The 23,727-nt window shown below is 37.7% G+C and overlaps 1 pseudogene; it reads left to right on the plus strand.

The window, feature by feature from the left end:
• The first annotated feature begins 21,800 nt into the window (after window positions 1-21,800).
• Window positions 21,801-23,474, plus strand: LOC145008578 (CBL-interacting serine/threonine-protein kinase 6 pseudogene; annotated as a pseudogene).
• The last annotated feature ends 253 nt before the right edge of the window (window positions 23,475-23,727 follow it).

Here is a 23,727-nt window from a genome sequence, read left to right on the forward strand (position 1 = left end):
CTCGAGATGCAGGAGTTTTCTACACAGCTGCAGGAGCTGTTAGACAAGGGATTCATTCGACCGAGTAGTTTGACTTGGGAAGCACCGATCTTATTTCTAAAAAGGAAGGATGGGTCACATCATATGTATATTGACTACCATGAGCTAAATAAGCTAACGATGAAGAACCGTTATCCACTCCCAAGGATTGATGATTTGTTCGACCAACTTCAGGGTGCATACTGGTTTTTCAAGATTGATTTACATTCGGGTTATCATCAGATGAGGGTTAGAGAGAAGCATGTTTAGAAGACGGCCTTCCGGACTATAGACATTACGAGTTCATGGTGATGCCTAATGGGCTCACCAATGCTCCAGCCGCGTTCATGGATCTCATGAACCGTGTATGCAGGATGATGTTGGATCGGTCTATGGTTTTGTCTATTGACGAAATCCTAGTCTATTCCAAGACCTGGGAACAATATGAGGATCACTTAAAGGAGGTGTTGGAGACTTTGAGGAGGTAGAGACTTTATGTGAAGTTCTCCGAGTGTGAGTTTTGGTTGTGCGAGGTGCCATTTCTTGGCACCTTGTCAACCATAACGGTATTCTGGTTGATCCATCCGAGGTCGAGGCCATGATGAGGTGGGAGGTTCTGAGGTCTCCATTTGATATTCACAGTTTCCTTGGTTTAGTAGGTTATTATCGGAGATTCATCAAGGATTTCTCGAAGATAGTAGTTTTGTGGACTTGGTTGATGAAGAAGACGGTCACATTTTACTGGGGGCTTGAGTAGCAGACAACTTTTGAGACCCCGAGGTAGAGAAATGTGAGGCACTGATTTTGATCCTGTTGGAGGGTATTGAGCACTTTTTGGTTTATTTTGATGCTTCTACCATGGGTTTGGGGGAAGTTTTAATTTAGAGAGGTCGTGTGATAGCTTATGCCTCAAGGCAGCTGAAGCCTCATGAGGTGAACTATCTGTCACATATTTGGAGATGGGGGTTGTGTTTATCTCTCTCAATATTTGGTGGCATTACCTCTATGGGGTCCAATGTACTATTTACACGAATCATAAGAGTCTGAGTTATCTGATGGACAAGCCGAATATGAATATGAGGCAACGCTGGTGGCTGGATGTGGTTGAAGGATTATGATTGTGAGATCCTTTATCGTTCGGTGAAGGCCAATGTGGTGGCTGATGCTCACAGGAACATGGAATTCATGGCTTCGATCAAGGATATTTATTTGAGGATTACAATGATTACTTCGCTTTTGGAGTGGATTCGTGAGGCTCAACTCGAGGATATGAAGGAAGAGCACCGAAAAAGTGAGTGTATTATGGGTCAGGTGGCTTCCTTTGATTATGATAGTCGAGGGTTGTTGAATTTGCATTAGAGGGTATGGGTTCCGTATATGTGCATCAGGTTCTGATGAATGAGGTGCTCAAATCAAGGTTCTCCATTCATCCCGTGGCAACGAAGATGTATCGAGATCTTTATCCTGATTATTGTTGGCTCTGTATAAAGAGCGATGTGGCATGGTATGTGGAGTGGTGCTTGATTTTAAGGAAAGTCAAGGATGAACATCAACGGCCTCATAGCAAGATGCAACCATTAGATATTCGCATTTGAAAATAAGAGGAGACTATCATGGATTTCATTACAAAGTTGCCTCATACTGCACATATAGTGGATTCGATTTGGGTCATTGTGGATTGATTGGCCAAGATCATGCATTTTATTCCGATTCATGAGAGTATCTATGTGAAGAAATCGGCTAAGGTATACATCAATGAGGTTGTGGCATGGCATGGGGTGCCAGTTTTAGACAGGGGCGTCCGGTTTACTACCCGGTGTTGGAAGCAGTTCTACAAAAAGTTGAGTACTCATCTGCATTTCAGCACGACCTTCCATCCACAAATTGATGATCAGAGCGAGCGGACCATGTAAATTTTATAGGATATGTTGCGGGCGTGTGTTTTGGATTTTGGTGGGAGTTGGGATATGTATCTTCCATTGGTGGAATTTTTGTATAACAAAAACTATCACACCAACATTGATCGAACTCCTTTTAAGATGCTTTAAGGGAGGAAATGCAGGACCCCGATATGTTGGGGTGAGGTTGGTCAGCGGGTCATGGGGAGTACCGAGGTGGTACTTAAGACTACCGAGTTGAGCCAACAGGTTCGGAGTAGACTCCATACAACTCAGAGTAAGCGGAAGAGTTATGCCAACAAAGCCGCTCATATTTAGAGTTCCAGGTGGGGGATATGGTTCTCATGAAGGTGTCACCTTGGAAAGGTGTCATCAGACTCATGAAGAAGGGAAAATTGGGCCCTAGATATATCAATCCTTCTAGGGTTTTGAATAAGGTGGGCCAGGTTGCTTATTGCTTGGACCTTCCTGAGGAGATCAGTCAGATTCATAGCACATTCCATGTCTCCCACTTGTAGATGTTTCTAGTGGATGATTCTGAGGTGCTTCTATTGGAGGATATTCAGGTGGATGAACACATGAATTACATTGAGAGACCGGTGGCGATTCTAGACCAGAAGACGAAAACCTTGAGGAGCAAGGTTATTGAGCTGGTGAAAGTCTAGTGGCATCATCGCAATGGGTCAGAATGGACGTGGGAACTGGTGGGTGAGATGAGGGAGCACTACCCAGAGTTATTTGGAGCAGTGGAATTTGAGGATGAAGTCTGATTTAAGTGGGGGAGAAATATAGCATTCCTATCCTTGTATGTTTCCTTTTACCCTTAGATTGCAAATGCTTTACAAAATTGGTCCTTGGTTAGTACGCGGGGCTTACTTTAATAGTACGCTTAGTGTACTAACCTTGAGTTGGTTGTGGGCATCACCCACTTACACTAGGTGTATGTAAGAGTATGCAGGGTTTATGCACAGATTGAGCAAACCCTAATTTTTAGGGTTTGCATCCTATTTAAAACCCATTATAGCCTCTTTTAGACATATTTAACCAGCCTCCACCTCCCCTTTCCTTGAAGCCGAAACCCTAGATTGATCTTGTGAGTTTTGAACCTTAAAGAGTGATTGTTAGTGGTTTGTGAAGGAGAAGAAGGAGAGCATCACTTAGAGGGTGACTTGAGCTTGAAGATCTGCGGTTAGCTTCTCATTTGCAAGCTTTTTCAGGTAAAAAGCTCACATCTTGATGATCAATGGTGCTAGATCTAGTTATGTTGTTATTGTATTCATTTTGAGTCCTTGGAGTGAATGATGAGTTTCTTGACTTACCCAAGAAGTATTAGTGTTAGATCTAGGCTCCTTTTAGTCACCATGTTCATAGAAATGCAACTTTATGGATGTTTTGTGATTCATGCATGTATTAAGTGATGGGTATTATACAAAAGAACAATCCTATGTGCTCATACAAAACCCAAAAGCTTGGATCTAGGTTTCTCTGTTATACATGCAATTCATCCAATACTTGAAACGCTAATCTAGCATACTATTAAAAGCGAGATCTACAATATGAGTACTTTAGATAATACCTTTCAATAGTTTCAAGAGTCTTTGATCTTCAAGAAGCTTAGTGTTACAAGTGTTACACCTCTAATGGATTACAAACACCAAGGCAAGAGGATGATGTTTAGGATAGAGGATGAGAGGCTAAAAATCGGCTCCAATCTTTGAAGGGATCAAGTGGCCGATTTTGCTAGCCTTAGGGGTCCTTATATACTTATGCTGCTAGGGTTTCAGTCAAAACCCTAATTGGATAGCTTAGGCCTTAAGCAGTTCAAAGATCCTTCTAGAATAAGGCCCCCTTGGACGAATTCAATATGGACTCCACCCTAAAATTCATCCATGCCCTAATCCTTATGGATTCTTAACCCAAAATCAATTGTCTTATAATTGCAGTTCTAGTTCCCTTTAATCAATTAATCTATTTTGGTCACAATAATTAATTCTTAATTAATTATTTAACCAACATTAATTAATCAATATGATTTCTCCTTTAATATATTATTCTTATAATATATTAACAAACCATAATACCCTATTTCTTTATAAATCATCCTATCAAGTTGCTTTGGTGAAGGCAACCCAAAAGGACCATGCACAACCGGGTCAAGTACATACCAAATATAGTTATGGGCTTAGACACTAATCCAACAATCTCCCACGTGGATAAGTCTAGTAAGTATAAGTACAACTTCAGGATCCGAGTAGCAATCATAGCTCTCAAAGTCGTTGTCGAACTCTGATCTTATCAGTAACCTGTTCTTTAGATAAGGGATCGTATAATCCTCCGTTCTACATATCGTGCAGTCAATTACATGGAACATGGTCATACTTATTTTCCAGCAGTTTGTTTCTCGATCTCTGATTCGTCTGACATAGAACTTAATTGAACACATTAATTCAGTCCTAACCGGGCCCGACACATAAGTCAAACCAAATTATCGAGGGGCCCATATATCGCTTTTATCCTCTTACGATAAAAGGAACAAATAAACTTTGACTTATATGCATTTACCATTCACTCATCAAATCATGCATGACAATGCATTTTATAAAACCATGTTACTGATGCATTTACTAATTATGAATGCACAACCAACTTGCAAACAATAAACCATATATCTAGGTTTCAAGACCATATGATATTATCATCTTGCGATCACTCGTGATAAATTCCATGAAGTGATACCAGCAAGCGTAGATTTATTGCAATGCTCAAATCTTATTCATAAGCATTCATGAACTTTGCAACAAACTTTTGCCATGCCTAATACACTTTAGATAGTCTACAAACCAATTCATGACAATCTTTTTTCATACCTACTACCAAAGTATGAGCGACTGTGGACAGTTCAAATAATCTAATTATTCAGAAAGTCAAAACATGCAAAATGAAACAATAGGTAAATAATTAACATAAGACAGTAACTTTACATATAAATTATACTCCTTTATTTAATCATCAAATGTCAATTACAATTTATCTATTACACATTTCGAAGCTATCTAATCTAAAATAATATCATCCTTCAACCCAATGCTCCTAGCGTGCTGCAAGTGCTTAAACCTACTCACTCCCTTTGTGAGGGGATTTGTTAGGTTATCCTCTGACGATACCCTCTTCAATACGAGGATTCCATCTTCCACCCGATGTCGAATAAAATGATATTTCTTGTCAATATATTGAGATCTACCATGATCCCTCGGTTCCTTGGTCAAGGCAACTGCTCCTTAATTATCACAGAAAATATCCATAGGCTCCTTTATAGCTGGCACAAGTCCAAGGTCTCCGATGAAGTTCTTCAACCATATTGCCTCCTTTGATGCTTCGCTCGCCGCTATATACTCTGATTCGCACGTTGAATCGGCTACGGTCTCTTGCTTGGAACTTTTCCAAGTCACTACTCCTTCATTCAGGGTAAAGACCCAACCCGAATGAGAACGGTAGTTATCTTGGTTGGTCTGAAAACTGGCATCACTATACCCTGACACCTTTAAGTCATCACTCCCACCGAGGACTAGAAACCATTCCTTGGTCCTCCGAAGGTACTTAAGAATATTCTTGATTGTGGTACAATGTGCTCTACCAGCTTTCCCCTGATATCTACAGACCATGCTCATAGCGAAGGCCACATCAAGACAAGTGCAAGTCATAGCATACATGATTGAGCCAACTGCAAAAGCGTAAGGTACTCGGCTCATTTATGATAACACAACTCCAATACTCGGGCTTTGAGTCTTACCCAACTTGGAATTACTTTGTATTGGTAACTCCCTTTTCATGGAATTCTCCATACTAAATCATTTTAGTACCTTGTACAAGTAAGTGTTCTGACTAAGTCCTATTAGCCTTTTACACCTGTTTCTCACTATCCTTATTCCCAAAATATAGGCAACCTCTCTGAGGTCCTTCATAGTGAAACACTTCCCAAGCTAGTACTTGACTTCCTACAGGGTCGGGATTTCATTTCCGATGAGTAGTATGTCATCGACATACAATATGAGGAAGCTAATTATACTCCCACTGGCTTTGTCATATACACATTATTCATCTTCGCATCGCAGGAAGCCAAACTCTTTGACTTTCTCGTCGAAACAAAAATTCCATATGCGAGACATTGGTTTCAATCCATAAATGGATTTCTCAAGCTTACACACTCTATTAGGATTCCTTGCATCGACAAAATCCTCTGGCTGATTCATGTAAACATCCTCATACAACTTCCCATTAAGGAAAGCGGTTTTGACATCCATCTGCCATATTTCATAATCATGAAACGCAACTATAGCTAGCATCAGCCTAATAGATTTTATCTTCGCAACTGGTGAGAAGGTCTCATCATAGTCAACTCCGGTAGTTTGAGTAAAGCCCTTCGCATCCAATCACGCCTTATAAGTGTGCACATTCCCATCCATGTCGGTCTTCTTCTTGAAGATCCATTTGCACCCGACCATTTTACGACCTGGCACATTGTCAACCAAATTTCGGACTTGGTTTCCATACATGGACTAAATCTCGTTGTCCATAGCCTCTTTCCATTTTACAGACTCCGGGCCAGCCATGGCTTCCTTGTAGCTGTTAGGTTCTTCCAAATTTACTAGTGTACTATTACCAAGAAATGTATCCGCTTCAGTAGTAATATGAAAACCATAAAACGGGGGTTGAACCCTAACTCTTTCAGAACGTCTAAGAGGTAAGGACTCATCAATCGGTTTAACTGGAGTTTCCTCCTCAAGTTGAGTACTAGTGTTAGAGGTTCCTTCATCGTTCGATTCTTGAAGCTCTTCAAGATCGAATTACCTCCCAATGTCCCCTTGGCTTATGAGTTCTCGCTCTCGGAAAACCCCTCTCCTCTCAATGAAGACAACATTGTCACTCAGTCTATAGAAGAGATATCTAAAAGACTTATGCGAGTAGCCGATGAAAGTACAATGCTCACTACGAGGTTTGAGCTTGTCGTGAGTCTCTCATCTTATGAAAGCCTCGCAAACCCAAACCTTGATATGTGTCAATGAGGGAGCTTTCCGTGCCGCATTTTGTGAGGTGTTTTGGCAACCTTATTTGAAGGGACTAAGTTAAGGATATGGGGAGCATTCTCAAAGGTATACCCCTAGAATGAGCTAGGTAGCAAAGCACGAGTCATCATCGAACAAAACATGTCTAGGAAGGTTCGATTACGCCTCTCAGCTACACCATTCAACTGCGGTGTCCTAGTTGGCATCAATTGCAAAAGGATTCCGTTTTCCTTATGGTAGTCGTGTAATTCACGACTTAGGTACTCTCCTCCTTGATCAGATCGAAGCATATTGATTTTACTACCCAACTAATTCTCCACTTTCTGTTTAAACTCTTTGACCTTTTCAATGGTTTCTGACTTGTGCTTGATTAAGGAGATATACCCATATCTTCTATAATCGTCGGTGAAAGTCACATAGAAGCGACCCGCATCCCATGTAGTGGACCTAAAGGGCCCGCACACATCAGTGTGTATGAGATACAATAAACCCTCACCCCTTTCACAAGTACCAGTGAAGGGTGACTTGGTCATCTTTCCAAGCAAACAAGACTCGCATACATCATCATCCTTAAGGTCGAATGACTCCAACACTCCCTGCTTTTGGAGTTGGGCTATGTGTTTCTTGTTGACATGTCCAAGACGATAATGCCACACTATTAGATGAATCAATTTGCAACACATCATTTCCTAAGTTATCTACAACCATCACAGTTTCATATATTCCATTACAAGGCAATGCTTCAAAATAGAAATCACCATTAAGATAAGCATTAATAGAACCCTTTTCATTATCAAATGAATATCTAAATCCTTGTATATACAAACCATGAAAAGAAATAATGTTTCTTGCCATTTATGGCGAATAGCAGTAATTATTCAAATCTAGTCCTAATCTATTACTAAGCACTAAAGAGTAAACTCTAATCTTGGTGACAGTCGATGATTTTCTATTCCCCATGATCAAGTTTATCTTCCCATACTCCATATCCATATTTCTTCTTAGGCATTGAAAATAAGAACAATTGTGAAAAACACATCCTGTATCAAGTACCCAAGAAATAGCATGTGGTGAATAATTAGATTGAATATTGTAAATACCTGCGAAGGACGGCTTGATCTTCCCATCCTTGATATCTTTCAGATACTTCGGGCAGCTTCATTTCCAATTCCCCTTCTCTTGACAGTAGTAGAACTCTGCATCCTTTAGGTTAGAGGTGGGTGTAGCAGGACCAGCCTTGGTTCCACTAGAGTAGGTGCCATAATGAGACTTTCCCTTATAGTGGCTCTTGGAAGGAGCATTCCTCTTCTTACCCTTCCCCTACCTAATAGCCAAGACCAGGGCAGCAGTAGGAGTAGGAGTTTGTGTAATGGATTTTTCTTTGAGGTTTCTCTCAGCAGTCCTCAACGGGCCTTGAAGCTTGCTCAATATGACCTCCTCCTTATTCATGTGATAGGTCATGAAGAACTTGTTGTAGCAAGGAGGCAAGGAGTGAAGAATGATATCAATCGCCGGCTCCTCGTCGAAGTTAACATTTAACTTTTGCAGGCGGTCGACATACCTTTGCATCTTCTATAGATGAGCAGTGACAGACTCTCCGTCCCTCATCTTGGTCGTGAGCATCGAAGTGATGATCTTGTACCTCTCCTTCCTGGTACTTTGGTGGTACTTGCCAAGTAAATCCTGATGCATTTCATAGGGATAGAAGTCCTCGTAGGACTTTTGGAGTTCAGTAGTCATGGTCACTAGCATGATGCAATGGACTTTCGTGGCATCACGTTCATGGGCCTCAAAGGCAGTGATCTCTTCGAGACCAGCAGTGTTCATATCAACCTCTTTTATTTCCTTGTCGAGGACATACTCATTGTCCTCGTAGCAGGTGACCATCCTTATGTTGTGGATCAAATCATTATAATTTTTTCCATCGAAGACCACCCTCCCACACAAGTTCATGAGTGAGAATAAGCCGAAAGAGTTTGATCCTGAAGCATTGTTGTTGTTCGAGTTCGACATCTGAAAAAGAAAAGAGACAAAGTTGATAAGAAAAGAATCCCCAATTAACCACCCAAACGAGAAATTAGGGCTAGGATCCAACAACATTATTTGCAATTTAGAAGAGGGATTTCGTAATCTAAACAACAAATACTTTGAAGATAAGTGAATGACGATTCACTAATTTCCACCATGAAATGAAGAAACGATTAAGTTTTAAATGTATTAAAAACTCCTAGATCTTTTTGAGATTCATTAAACTTTTCAATGGCATGTTTAAATCTCGATAGGCCCCTCAAGTTTGTGACTGGGACACCGAGGATCACAAACAGGGTGTGAATAACCATGCAAATATACATGGTGCCCTCAATGTTACAGTCACCTAATCGATGTTCCGGTTAACCACAAACGCTCCATCTATCTATGACAAACATTGAGTCACCCTTTGCCACCTTTGCTTAGAGCCAAATTAGTGTGTCAGTTAACCACACACGCTCCACTAATGTCTTAGCAAGGGTACAAAGTGTAATTTTATGGAATAGTATCAAATTCACATTTTTCTTAAAGTAACTAAGATTGGGAATTTTGTAAAAGCATTTAGTTACTTTATAAATCATTATACTTTTAATGAGGAAATAGTTACCTTATCCTACCCGTTCGGTTAACAACCCTCCACCAATCAAGGAAGCGGTGGGTAAAAGTGGACACCCATTAAACGACCATTCTATAGGCCATAACCTTATACCCTCCTTATAGATCGGCTTCGTGAATGAGGCCTACTAACGGTAAGACTGACCTTATAATTAAACAATTAAATTTGGTGATTATCTAATTTTGACCTAATCCAATTTCATGCAAGATAATTGACAAAATAATTCAAATATTTAACATTTAGCATATAAGGAAATAATTATTCAATTAATTTGACATTATCTTTGATTTTGGCAAGGATAATCATACAATATCAATGAAATTCGTATTTTATCAATTAAAAACGATTTAGTAATTATCCCACAGCAAAATAGGCATAAAATCCCAAAAATCTCTCTGTTTGACAGCCCGACTCGCCGACTCGCCTTATGGACTCGTCAAGTTCATCCGACGCGGCGAGCCCACTTTGGGACTCGACGAGTCTATCAGGTAGATGACCAAAAATTCAATTTTTCAAGCATGATTAACATACAAGGCATCAAATACAATAGAAACCAATCAAGGCTCTGATACCACTGATGGGTTTTATACAAAAGAACAATCCTATGTGCTTATACAATACCCTAAAGCTTGGATCTAGGTTTCTCTATGGTACATTCAATTCATCCAAGACTTGAAACCCTAATCTAGCATACTATTAAAAACGAGATCTACAATACAACTAGTTTAGATGATACCTTTAAATATTTTCAAGAGTCTTTGATCTTCAAGAAGCTTAGTGTCACAAGTGTAACACCTCTAATGTCTTACAAACAACAAGGCAAGAGGATGATGTTTAGGAGAGAGGATTAGAGGCTAAAAAATGGCTCCAAGCTTCCAAGGGATCAAGTGACCGATTTTGCTAGCCTTAGGGTTCCTTATATACTTGTGCTGCTAGGGTTTCAGTCAAAACCCTAATTGGATAGCTTAGGCCTTAAGCAGTCCAAAGATCCTTCCAAAATAAGGCCCACTTGGATGAATTCAAGATGGACTCCACCCTAAAATTCATCCATGCCCTAATCCTTATGGATTCTCAGCCCAAAATCAACTATCTTATAATTACAGTTCCAATCCCCTTTAATCAATTAATCTCTTTTAGTCATAATAATTAATTTTTAATTAATTATTTAACCAACATTAATTAATAAATATGATTTCTCCTTTAATATATTATTCTTATAATATATTAATAAACCATAATAACCTCTTTCTTTTTAAATCATCCTGTCAAGTTGCTTTGGTGAAGGCAACCCAAAAGGACCATGCACAACCGGGTCAAGTACATACCAAATAAAGTTACGGGCTTAGACACTAATCCAACATTAAGACCTTTGTTAAGTCCTTTTTGAGCTCTTGAGTCTAATTAAGCCATGCATGTATGTAAAGTTTCTGACTTTACATGAAAAGTCACCCTAAGGAATCAAATCTGAGAGTTAGGCTTGAAGTCTCAATCGATTAAGGACTTAATAGAATAAGATGGAACTTAGGGAGTACGTTGGATGTACCCAACCAGTAAATTGCACGTATTGGCCCTGGTAGGTATACACTGGGCGTATGAGTTTAGTACGATCCGTGTACTCAGCAGGTGGGCTTTGGATTTGTGTTTCTCAGTTTTGGGCCCATGTTTGGACTTTAGGAGATTAGGGTCTTTTTAGGCCATTAGATTCTATTTTTAAGCTGTTGCTAGTATATAAGGCTCTTTTAAATGAAGGACCCAAAAGGGATTTGGGCCAAATTTGGAAGATTGGGCCATGATTGGGCTTTAGGTGACCATTTTGGATTTTAGGCCTTTTGAGTAGTTCAATTGGGCCTTGGCCTTTGGCCAAGTTAGATATGGATTAAAATGACCTTTTTCCCTGGTTATAGGCCCAACTAATTAGACTTATGGTTATGGATTAGGATCCAACTATTGATTAGATGTTATTGATATTAATAGCATGAGGATTTGTCGGACCAACAGGTAAAGATTTATCCGAGAGATTCTGTAGTTGAAGTGAGTTTTCTCACCATGTTGAGTGGGTCGAAGGCACTAATGTCGGCCTATGGTTTTTTATGTTAGGATGCTAGATGTCTATGTGACTCTTGCATGTGTGTGTCCTTGTATTCTTACTTGACAGGGCCCGATAGTTACTCTGTGTGTTACTACCTTTGTATACTTGTATGTTTGTATGTTGGGCTGGGCCGTTATTCGAGTTATGGAGAGACTAGTTATACTTAGTGAGTGGGATCTATTATGCGAGTTAGGGTGAGGCTTGTTATACTCAGTGGGCGGGGCCGTTATATGAGTTAGGGCAAGGTCTATTATACTCAATGGGTGGGGCCCATTATGCGATTTAGGGTGGGGCACGTTACACTCATCGGGCGGGCCCATTAGATGTTCGATATGTGTGGTATGTGGTATTTGGGGGAAACTCACTAAGCTTCATGCTTACGGTTTTCGGTTTATGTTTCAGGTACTTCTGATTCTGTCACAACTAGAAATTTTGTGTCTTGTAATCACTATACTCAAGTAAATGTTGAATTCAAAAACTCAAGAGCATGTATGATGCTTACTCAATGGAAAACTAAACCCCAATTCACTACATCAAGCAATTGGAAACCCTAGAAGTTCTTGATTAGGTCCATTTTGGACTAGGACTTCCTTATTGGACTCTATGGACCAATAAGCTTCCAATTTGACTATCATGGGCTTAGAACCCTTAAGTGGGCTCTAATTGGACCCACATTAATTTAATTCAACATTTTGGGGTCATTTTGGGCCTAGAATGAAATGAATTAAAAGCTTTGATCCATGATTAACCTAATCTAGCTTAATAAAGCATAAAAATCACAATTTCATCTTATAAGGCCAATGATCACCCAAACTAACTCTAATATTGGGCTTAGGGGCAAAAAGCTCAAAAATTCTTTCTTCCCTCTCCATTCTCGGCCCAAGCCCAAGAATAAGGAGGAGTTGACTTTGGATTGCCACCTCACTTTTATTTGATGGATATCCATGCATGCAACTCATACTTCCAAGCATCTATCTTGTCAAAGCCGCCCTTTTCTTTCCTCTTTCCCCCTCTCGGCCGAATCCTAAACACACACACAAACATTTCACTCATCTTTTCTCTCAAGGAGCTCTCTCCATTTCTCTCCAAATTTTCGAAGATCTAAGAGGAATTCAAGGGAGTTCTTCCACAAAGATCATCATCTAGGTAAGTTGAAACTTGGATCCACACTTTAGACTTCTTCTTATATCCAAAAATCTCTTCTTAACTCTCATGGAATCATAAACTTGTGTCTTAGAACTCCATAAACTCGAGATCTTCATTAAGGGGTGCTAGGGTCGAAAATCACCAAGTTTTCTTCCATATTTTCTTCAAGAACCGAAATTACCCCCTAAGGTGAGCTTCATACCCCCCTTATTTTCGGTTTTTATAAGTTTTTGTGGGGGAGAATACAAGCAAAGGTGTAGATCTATCATTATGTGTATGCCTTGTATGATTTCTATGCTTATATGTGTGTTTTGTATGATTATGATGTTAGATCTAGTCATGAATCACTAAAAACCGAGATATACTTTATGTTAAATAATACTAGCATAAAATATACTACTACATACAAAGTATACCAATAAAATTAGCTAAGTGGCTTAACAACACATACTTTGGGCTAAAAACTCATTTTTTGGACATAAAATGTTAAAAATACAAAGTTGAAGGGCCCAAAATGAAATATTTCGAAATCTGATGGGTGAGATGAGTCAAAACAGTTTCCATAATGTATTTTCTGAAAATATACTCTTTTGGAGGATTAAAAACATAAATTTCAAGCTTAATGGGCTAAAAATGACATTTTCGGCCCAATAGGGCCCAATATGCGAAATTACCCAAACTTGAGGGGCTGAACCTTGTTTTTCTGTAAAACAGTGGGTTATTAGTGTTCTAAGTACTTTTCAAAGGTCAAAAATGCTTTCCATAGTTGAAAAAGGACCAAAGTTGCAAAATTTTTCCAATTTGGGCCAAAAGTGTAAAAATTGCGAAATAAAGGGCTCCAACCGAGAAAATTGTATTTTCAGGGTCTAAAACTGTTTTCAACTAAAAAGGTGCTGAAAAATATCAATTTCATTAAGTTTTGATGTTAAAATGCCAAGAAAAATGGTTTAAGGACTAAACCGGAAATTAATTTACTTAAAGGGGTGAAAAAGTAAATTTACAAAATAAGGAGGGGTTGTAAACAGAAAATTTTCAATGATAATTCAATACACTCGTTGTGAACAAAGACTGACACTACGACTCTCGATGAATTAAGAAGAGATTTTATGTTTCATATATATTCACTGTGATTGTATTCAATTGAGTCACGACAGCCCCCGGACGTTTCCGCCGTCTGGTTCGGGGGTGTGACAGATTCGAAAGGGAAGAGCTCAGGATGATTGTAGATCACACACCACATTATTCTGCATTTGTGATTTACTATGATATTTTATGATGTATTGATACACTTTGTTCCACTTTGGTTTTATGATAATGTTTTGGGATTACAATTTTATTAATTTACAATTTAAATTTTGTTCTTATTTTTTGGAACATTACATTTTTGACTTAATCTATTAAGCCCTTGACGTCCAACCAACATATCATACTTCATTTTATGGTCTTAACACGTATAGTTGACAACTTTACTCCTTTTCATGTCTTAAAGGGACCCAATACCTATTTTCATTCATCTAAGTCCTTAATATGAACACCAATTCTTGCATGGTTCATTAAAACCCATCAAGATGACATATTTATGCACTAAAAACTTCAAAAATGTTAAGATCTAACATTTTAAGCTCCTGAAGTGGCTCATAGTTACAAGGATGACTCAATGGACCATAATATGCTCAAAACAAGGCCCTAGGCTAGATCTAACACATAGAATCATCAAGATAGAAGCTTTATACCTTAATGAAGCTTAGAAATGAGATTAGATTTTGGATCTATTAGCTCTAACTTCATTATGTTCCTTCTCCAAGCTTATTCTTCTCTAAGGTTCACCAAACACCCACAAGAACACACACAAGTGGGGTAAATATCTTTAGATGAGTTAGGGTTTCTAAATTAGGCTCAAAAGGGAAGTGGAGGCTATAAAATAAGGAAACCTTGGGGCATAAGGTGGATTAAATAGGGTCCAAACCCTAAAATTTGGGTTTTTCCCCTAACCACGTATACCCAGCGTATAATAGCGTACGCCCAGTATACATACGCTTTCCCTAAATTTTCATTTAACACCCTGGGGACCAATTTTACAAACTATTTTTACACCAAGGGTCAAAATGTAAAATACCTTGAATCGAGTGTTACATTTTCTCATGATAAGCCTTTAAGGGCTTTAGTAGTAACAGGAGATGGGCGAAGCCCACACGTACGTGCCTAGCCAAGATGTAGACATTATTCGCAGAATGACACGATTTAGGTGCACTTGGCACATCGCTAATGAGCTTTATTTTGGCGAGTTTGGGTCAAGTCAATTGGACCAAACTATTCAATGTGTTGAACGTAATTGATTTCATGGATAATCTCACGGAACATTCCAGAAGCCTCCATAATCATGTTCCTTGAAGAGTAAGTTGTCACAGATAAGTATCGACTTGAAGTGGCACGTGGCGAACCATGATAGCTCTTCATCATCACATATCTCAATTTTTTGGAGCCTCCTAATGGTTTTTTTACTATAAATACAACTATCCTAGGATCCATATTTCACACCTCAAAATTGGCATCTGCTCCCCCTCTTTCTTTTTCTACAAATTCTATCAGTTATTTCACTTTTCGAGTAATCTCTTTACATTTGTCTCTTATCCAATAGTTGTTCGAACGAAGCATATTATAAATCAAATCCTATGCGTTTAAGATGAAGCTTAAATCCTTTTATCAGGTTATAAGCATCTTTTAGGCCACAAAAATGCAAACCACGGAAACAATAAAACATAAACTTAACTTATAATGCATGTAACATCCCAAAAATACTAGCCAAAATTTTTGTTTTCAAATCATTTAATAAACATTAATATCATCACCATAGTATAAATCATAGAACATGTATCTCATAATATCATAAATCTATCAACATATCATAGTATCATATAAAATATCAGAGTAAACTCCCAGGCTAACTGAATGTGGTGTGTGCCATGCAATCAGCTCGAGCCTTTCCCTTTACTAGCTGAAGTACCTGAAACCAAAACTGAACTGTAACCATGAAGCTTAGTGAGCTCCCCTAAATTACCACATACCATACAAGCACATATAAAAAATAACATAACTCTGGGACTACTCCCAACTGCATCGGGATGAATCCCGACATCGGCTTAACCAGCATCGGACTCTTGTCCGGCATCGGGCTCACCCCGACATCCGGCCGCACTGGACATCGGGCTTACCCCGATACATGCATAACATAATCATATAATATGTATTGGGCTTGCCCCGACATCGAACCAAAGCCTGGAACAGATACATATAACACATAAACTAGCATACATCGGGCTTGCCCCGAAATACATAACACATGGCCTAAAACATAGCACATATACTGCATTGGGCTTTCCCGACATTGGACCTAAGACCAAAACATATAGCACATAACACATAACCATGCATGAATCACAAAGACATCAAGCATACATAACTACTTCTCGGGACTGCCCCGGCATCGGACTGAAGTCCGAAAACATATAAACTGCATCGGGCTAACCCTGACATCAGCCTTACTCCGACATACTTTACTACTTAAATGGGCCAACATTGGTGCCTTATACCGGCTCCTACTGGAGGAAAACTCACCTCATATGTCTATCTGCTGAAACTCTGGGTAAGAAATCTCTGTCTACTACTCCGACGACTCCCCGACTATAACTTCCATAGAGAAACTTAGTCAGAAAATGATAACTAATCCTAGGGTAAAATAACCATTTTACCCCCAGCTAGATTCAATCATCCTGTTCAAAGTCAACATCCAGTTGACTCAACTCGCCAACTCATCAAGTCCCTATACTTTCCCCAACCCCCAACCCGGTTCTACTCGTCGAGTCTAGCAAGAACTCGACGAGTTCTCCTTCAATTGATATCGAGACAATCTTCAACTGACTCACTGAGTTCCACCTTGAACTCGTTGAGTTCATCTTCATCATAAGTGCTACTATTCTGTGACTCGCTGAGTTGTATGAACAACTCGTCGAGTCCGTCTTCATGGGTTGGGAGATTGCCTTGGACTCATTGAGTACGTTCATGCACTCACCGAGTCCCATGGTTTCCAGGTCCATACCTATCTGTATTTCGTTGAATCCTTCCTATGGACTCATCTAAATCCCTTCTAAACTAAATTGGATTCCCTCGAATCATAGAAGGTTGGGAACCTAAACCCCCCGACTCACCGAGTCCCATGAACAACTCGCCGAGTCGACTAATGTCCATGACCAAAACTCAGTTTCTGATGTACAACTCTCATCCAATATGTAGATATGGGATCCTTAAGTAGATATAACAGGTAAAGTCATGAAATTTACGTACATGCATGTGACTTTTATGCTCAAAGGACCAAAAATGGGGTTTATATCATTCATGGGGTTCTCATGGCAATAAAGATGGCATCTTTATGCCATGAGGACCCTCCAATGTTCCATATATGAAGGTATATTAACTTGGGACGTCCGAGTCCCAAGAATCAAGCTTCTTGGACCCAAAACTCCATAAAAATGACCACAAGGAGATCTAAGAAACTACAAGTCAAGTATGAAGCTTGATTAGCAGAAAGTGAGGAGAAAATGTTGTTGTTCTTGGATGTATTCCTTCTCCCTTGGGTCTTCTATCTTCCACTTCTTGCTATAGCTTCAAAACACACCAAGAAACACTCAAAACAACCAAGAAAGCTCAATCTCACTTATGGAGGACTAGGGTTTCGAGTGTAATGCACTGGAGGTGATGGAGGTTGGGGTGGAAGCCTCATAAGATGTTTAAATATGGTGCAAACCCTCCAATTTAGGGTTTCACCCAAACAACTTCTACTCGCCGAGTCTGTCTTCCGACTCATCGAGTAGGTCACTTAATCCCGACCTGGAGTCGATCCTACTCGACGAGTTGAGCCCCCAACTCGCCGAGTCCAATAGTAAAATATGATATTTAACTTGAAATTAACTGCGTACTTGGGACTGGGTGTTACAATGCAAAAGTCGGATCCATGTTTAAACCAATCAATCCAACAATTTACAACTAAAGAGAAGGAAAAGAAAACTTACTTCTAAAGACTTTGATTTCTTCTTTCTTGCTAGTTGATCTGATTGATGAGAACCCAACGTAGGGTTTCTCATCAAGGCACGACACATCCAACATGATTCTTCGGGCTTTAGATAGAGATGAGAGGGGCTTAATTTCTCTAGGGTTTTTAGCTAAAAATTGAATGATCTAATGTGTTGGATTCCAAAAATCAGACCCTCTGTTTATAGTAAAGGTTTATGAGTCATTATCAGATAATAAATTGTCCACCAAGTAATTATTTATAAAGCAAGTGTATATCTAGAATATTTGAATTTCAAATCTTTACACTTTAACTGCTTATAGTTCTAAAAGTTTCTATTAGTTAATTATTTACTAAATTACCTAACAAACTAGATCTCTATATTTCTCTTTTTTCTATAATTGGTCAATATTGCATGTAACCCAAAAGAACACTGTCATTAATAGTAATATTACCAACTCGTTGTGACGATGGGCACTATCTTCCAACACATTAGAGCGATGTAAAAACATTTAAGGACATGAGCTTCTTCGTGTAGTCTTACATGAGTCGAAATGAGTTACTATGATGTTGGTTTAACTTTATTGTTATGTTCTTAGTTTCGTCTAAAAGCAGGACAATCTTCCTTCTACATTTCTTATTAATCAGATTTGATCATGAATGATCGATTTAGTTTCTGGACGAAACTTGGTGAATAATAATAAATGGATTTATTATTCGTAACTAATCGACACATAATTTTTAATATTATTTATCGGTTTGATTTTTTGTCTATTTGATCTGATGCACAACATGATCGGAGAAACCAAAACCCTTTGTCTCGTTTCTACATTGTTGTTGCTCCATAAACCACAAAAGTCGAAGAAGAAGCAAATTTGGATGTGAGAATTTATAGGTTTGAAATTTTTAGTGTTTCAAGAATGTTTGGAATTCATGCTTTTGACAAGAGCTTTGGTGGAATGAAGAATTGTAACAGCTTTGGTGGAATGAAGAATTGTAACAAAATGTTGTTAGAGAAGGAGGGAGGAAGGAGGAAGGGGGAGGGGGTTGTGATTACCTTGGTTGGTATAAAGTCCACAAACGATGAGCTGGTCGTTGGATAGGCAAGAAAAACGGCGTTGCAATAAATTTTTATTTTTATTTTTATTTAATCGGTATAAATTAGGTGATGTCCATAGTAAAAATTCGTTCCAGTATCTTTCACTAAATCTCTTTAAAAATATAATAGATTGGTAAATAATTTTTTAAAACATGAGCCTCTCGTACACAACTCATTCATTTGTATGATATAATAACAAATTTTAAAAAAATGTAGTTGGTCATATTAAATAAAAACTAAAAAATATGATAGAAAAATAAAATGAGTAATTTAATGATTTTAAGAATATTATTTGCACCGCATGTTCATTGATCACGAACAAAAGGAACCTTCTTGTCGTTTTCTTATAGCCCGTCATCTTTTGCCAAAATTTGACCTGCCAACAGAAACCGCAAATTTGGGTCGCTCCTATTTCCTAGAAATCGACCGGTTTAATGCCATGTGAAGATACATTGCACAAACAAAAAAAGGTAATAAGATAACACATTTTATGTTTCTGCAATAAGTTAATTATATTTGTATTATTTTACTTAAGATTTAAGATATCTACATTTATTTATTTTTCTTTTGTTTAAGGTGGTCAATTATTAATCTTTATTAATCTCATTACATAATACATATCCAAAATAAAATAAAAAACCTAAAAGGTAGATCTCATAGATTTTTATTACTAAGTTGGTTATTTCAAATAAATAAATAAAAAAAACCTTACAATTGATCATATAGATGTTGTGTAACTAGCGCCTATAATCATATCAATCGTATTATCGTTATCACTTTTAATTAACTAACACACATCATCAAACATAGACAAGAAGAGGACGAAACAAAAAGCAATCGATGGAGAACTTGGAAATCGTTATTTTTATGTTTATTGTAGATGATTCGACTAATGTTTGATAAATCATATCACTATATTATATACTTATATTTATTTGTGTTGCAGTGTAAATAATTAAATAGCCTCATGTTTAGTTACTTGGACAAATTTATTTCATTTTGTAGACGTGTCAACTAACCACAATTGCCTAAAATTTGCAACCGAACACCTATAAGACGAATTACCATCGTTGGATCATCACCTATAAGATCCACCGGTTAATATCGCTGAATCATCACCTATAAGATCCACCGGATAATATTGGTATATGCTATTTTGTTTCTAAAAAACATTACACATTAAAATTCAATAATAAAATATCATTTGTAACATATAAGAGCATTAGGTAAATAGCATTTTAAATAATCGTCAAAAATTAATCCTTTTTTGGTGTTTTGAAGAAAATATATATATATATATATATATATATATATATATATATATATATATATATATATATATATATATATATATATATATATATAAACTAGAAAGAACTCAATGTTTAAACTAAAAAATAAAATTAAAATATGGATTGCAATACGATTTATATTTACGTAAAACATAAAATTTATTGAAACATGATTAAAATATATAGTTATATTGATAATCTGAATTCAATAATCGTTTCTATAACCCTTTTAGAGGGAATGGCTTGGTTCCACCCTAAGTCCTAGCATGTTGATGTAGACCATGGCATATCATAAGAATACCGTCTCTTGAGCATGACAGAATAAGGAGTTCGACAACTCCTTGCTGACGAGAGAACAAATCAAAATAATATTTGTTTATATTTTATACCAACTAGGAAAAACTCTCTGCACTACGTTTTTGGTTTGTAAAAACTTAATGTGTCATGGGAATCGTAACATGTAAGTTTTATTATTGATGATTCGCTTTTTTTTTTTTTAATAAATTAATTATTGGTTGTTTTCTAATTTTTTTCTTCTATACACAATGAGGTAAAAAAAGGAAAGAGGTGGATGACTCAACAAGAAGGTCCAAAGTTATAAAATGTTAATATAAAAAGACAAAAAATAAAAATTTAGTATTTATAATTGGTCTTAGAGACTAAAAATGCTAAAAGTAGGCAAAGAAGTACGAAAAAACTATGAAACATAAGAACTTTACTATTCTAAGGTTATTGAAAAATTATTTATAATGATTTTCTAATATATCTACTAAAGGCACATATAAGAAAAGTTAGTTATAAAAAATATTAACATAATTAAATATAAAATATATTTATTACGAAGATTATAAATGCATTTCATATTTAATTTAGAAAATATGTATTATAATTAATACATTTTTAATATAATATTTGTAATTAATTATTACTTCAGTTAGGACAAATGGTAGAAAATCTTTTTAATTATATATATAATAATTCAAACAATATTATTCATTATAAATGATAAATTATACATGTAGTTTGGCAAAACTAAAATAACATACAAAATAATAATCAGTCAATATAAAATACAGGGCACCATTTTTTTTAACCTTAAAACGTTTCACTATAAATTTCTTATTGGATGCATAAGGTTTTATTTTTCTCTAATTATATTAAGATAAAAGTTAAAAATGTTATGATGTTATCTGTTAGGTAAGCTAAATAATAGAGTAAAATAGAAAAATATTGTAATAATAAATGATTGTTTTGATTTATAAAATATTACCTTTTAATATTTTGGAGGATAATTATTACAAAGTGGAAGAAGTAAGCCACATACGTCTGAAAAGCGAACTACTTAATTTCGTATAAAAAACGTTTGCCTTTTTTAACATTACAAGATTAATCACAACCGTTGGATCACAAGGGTAAATCCGTCCTTCTATACTGGAAAACCGCCTATATAACGGTATGTTCTGTCTTCTTTACGAAAAGAGTAGTCAGACCGGAATAACACTTGTTTTTCCAACCTGCAAAACCCTAGAAATCACACATAATCCCAAATCTCTTTCACGAGATATCGAGAATCTGCTAAGGGAATGCAGAGAGATGAGAGGAGATTCGCGGCTGTCTAACCGTGGACGGGTTAAAAAATCCACCGGCGGCAGAACTTGCCACCGTAAACACGTGGAGGACGGGTGAACAACGAATTGCTGTAGTTGTAGCGTTCAATTAAATCGTATTTCGTATATTTTTTTTTCTCTAATCGGAGAATTAATTTGACGAATTGATGGCGATGGAGGATAGAAACAACGGTGTGCTACACGGGAAGTACGAGCTGGGAAAACAATTAGGGCACGGAACTTTTGCGAAGGTGTATCACGCGAGGAACTTGCAGACTGGTAAGAGTGTGGCGATGAAGATGGTGGCGAAAGATAAGGTGATTAAGGTCGGTATGACGGATCATATCCAGCGAGAGATTTCTGTTATGAAGATGGTGAGGCATCCTAACATCGTTGAGCTTCATGAGGTTATGGCGAGTAAATCTAAGATCTATTTCGCTATGGAGCTCGTTAGAGGCGGTGAATTGTTTTCTAAAGTCGAGAAAGGGCGTCTGCGAGAGGATGTTGCTCGGAGTTACTTTCAGCAGCTCATCTCCGCCGTCGATTTTTGTCACAGCCGAGGGGTATACCATCGAGATCTGAAGCCAGAAAATTTATTGTTAGACGGCGAAGGTAATTTGAAAGTGACCGATTTCGGCCTCAGCGCGCTTTCCGATCATCTCCGGCAGGATGGATTATTACACACAACATGTGGGACTCCGGCGTATGTCGCACCGGAAGTAATTGGGAAAAAAGGTTACTCCGGCGCGCAAGCCGATATCTGGTCTTGTGGAGTCATCCTTTACGTCCTTCTCGCCGGATTCTTACCTTTTCAAGACGAAAACATCGTTGCGATGTACAGGAAGATTTACAAAGGAGATTTCAAGTGTCCGCCATGGTTTTCATCTGACGCACGTCGATTAATCATGAAATTACTCGACCCAAATCCAAAATCTCGAATCACAATCTCAAAAATCATGCAATCAACCTGGTTCAAGAAGGCGTCGCCGAAGAAACCCAACTTTTCAGGCGAAGATGAAGGTATTCATCTAAAGGGAAAAGAAGGCGAGACACTGAATGCATTTCACATAATATCATTATCGGAAGGATTTGATCTGTCTCCGTTGTTCGAGGAGAAGAAGAGGGAGGAGAAACAAGAGATCAGGTTCGCGACAATGAAGTCGGCAGGGGCGGTGGTGTCGAAACTGGAGGAGGTGGCGAAGGCGGTGAAGTTTAGCGTAAAAAAGAGTGGAGACGAAAGCAGTTTGAGGTTGCAGGGACTTGAGAACGGAAGGAAAGGGAAATTGGGGATAGCGGCGGACATATTCGCGGTGACGCCGTCGTTCTTGGTGGTGGAGGTGACGAAGTCGAGCGGCGACACCCTGGAGTACAACCAATTCTGCAGCAAAGAGCTCCGGCCGGCGCTTAAGGACATCGTCTGGACGTCACCCGCCAATCACTCTACTCCGGCATGAATCAACTTGATTTAATTTGTAAAATATTATTCAATTGGTGGTTTAAATTATTATCCGAGATTATCTATGAAATAATTGCTACTTTGAATTGATAAATAAGTTCTAATTCTGTTTTTGTAGCTTAATAGTTTATACTTCAATAGTGTCAAGGTATTTTGGTGCTTATTTTGGCATTAGCATGCAGCTGTGTGGGACAGAGTATTTAAAACAGTATAAAAATATTTATTATTATCTGGTATTAAAAATGATTTTTTTAAAAGTTGATTGAACGTATCTGATACCTCGGTACGTAATAAGTAGATAAGTTTTCTTTTAGTTTTTGCAAATTCACTTTATTCATATAAGGCATATA

The sequence above is a fragment of the Lactuca saligna genome, chromosome 8 (genome assembly GCF_052625555.1).
Source record: "Lactuca saligna cultivar CGN05327 chromosome 8, ASM5262555v1, whole genome shotgun sequence".
In the NCBI taxonomy this organism is placed as follows: domain Eukaryota; kingdom Viridiplantae; phylum Streptophyta; class Magnoliopsida; order Asterales; family Asteraceae; genus Lactuca; species Lactuca saligna.